This window comes from Corvus brachyrhynchos, unplaced genomic scaffold, assembly GCF_000691975.1.
Source record: "Corvus brachyrhynchos isolate BGI_N302 unplaced genomic scaffold, ASM69197v1 scaffold218, whole genome shotgun sequence".
Lineage (NCBI taxonomy): Eukaryota > Metazoa > Chordata > Aves > Passeriformes > Corvidae > Corvus > Corvus brachyrhynchos.
Genome location: NW_008239321.1, coordinates 675,871 through 677,366, shown reverse-complemented (window position 1 = coordinate 677,366; position 1,496 = coordinate 675,871). Strand labels below are relative to the sequence as shown.

The window sequence follows — 1,496 nt, the reverse complement described above, 5'->3', positions numbered from 1 at the left end:
CACAGAGAGTTGTCTTTTTTTTTTTCCCTTAAATAAAAAAAAAAAGAAGCAAGAAAATTATAAAAAAACAAAGCTCTATTATCCCGTTGTCAGCTACGCTATCCCAACATAAACAGATGTATGTGGTTCCAGAAGGGCACCTGCTGTGCCGCAAGCTTGCACCATGATTTCATAAGAAGCCTTCTATTCTCAGGAGCCGTTCCCAGTCCGCACCACACTGGATGCTGTGACCTTGGCCACTCTTAGCCTCTCCCCGCTTGCCTGAATGGCAGCCCGAGACCAAGGGCCTGGTTGCCGCAGCTTTGATATTAATCCTCCCGCCTGCGCACAAAGGCACCCTACCTGGCCTGCACACTGGAGCGGCCAGGCCGCCTTTGAAGCAGGTGATGAATAGGGACGGCAGGAAGCCGCTTCCCCACTGAACTCCGGGCCACACAGCTGCTAAGAACAGTCACTTGGATTTTTCTTCAGTTTTGGTGGATTTCAGAGAAGGAGGAGGGGGGGAAGTAAGAAAAATAACAAAAAAAAAAAAGAGAGAAATCTCTTATCGTGAACATGGTGGGGTATTTTCAGCATGAGAAAGGAAAAAAGGAGCGGACGGGAGGAGCCGCTGTGTGAGCGCCGAGAGCGCCCGGCACCTTATCTTAAAGCTGTAGCATTCAATTCTGGGATGGTATCAGCTGTTTGCCCGGCCTCCACAAGGAAAATCTGAAGCTAAGTTAAAATAAATTTTAAAAAAAAGGGTGTTTTCTCAAACTGCAGAGCAGCGTACTGCAAGTTTAAAAGGGAAATATGCCATCCATGCTGTGGTTGGAAGCATCCTTCTGCAAATGGAGTGAGGAGAACAGATGCAACGTTGCGCGGTTTAATGTATCTACATTATTTAATAACACTAAAGAGCTCATTAAGAGATGCCTGAAGTCCCTGCAGGGGTTAACCCCTCACATTTTCCATGCTGGGCCTGGGATCCTCACACAAAGTTCTTTACGCCAGGTTTTTGCCCAAGGTTTCTGTACAAAACTGGTTTCTCCTGGATGATTGTGGTGTCCATCCTGTGCCTAAGAGAAAGAGTTGTTGCTCCCTAGAATAACTGTAGAGCCTTTGTCTGATTTAGGAGAAAAAATGTTTAGTGTTTCATCATAAATAAGACCTGATTAAAAAGAAATCATGTCAACAGGAGAGGCCTTTTTCTTCAAACATTTTGTTGTCTTAATTACTGGTTTTTCAGCTGGTTGTGCCATGTAGGTCTGGGGTGAGGCAGTTTGCTGTGGGGAGCTTCAATATTGAGGTTGTCACTTTTTTAACAGAAGACAGGGCAGCAGGCAGGGAATGTCACCCAGAGGGAGCCAGGGACAGACCCTGCTTCTCCAACCAGTTACACGTTTGCCACACCAACCAAAATAAATAGTTTTGTTTAGTAATCTCTTCACTTAAAGCATTTATAGACACAAAGTTTTTTAATTTAAGAGGTGGAACAAGCAAAAGGTTCTTCAGCA

General features: G+C 45.0%; 1 protein-coding gene across 5 annotated transcripts in view; it reads right to left on the bottom strand.

Moving 5' to 3' along the window:
• The window catches only part of CEP112 (centrosomal protein 112), a 158,394-nt gene that overhangs the window by 89,109 nt on the left and 67,789 nt on the right, over positions 1 to 1,496 (bottom strand). The gene's annotated exons all lie outside the window — the stretch shown is intronic.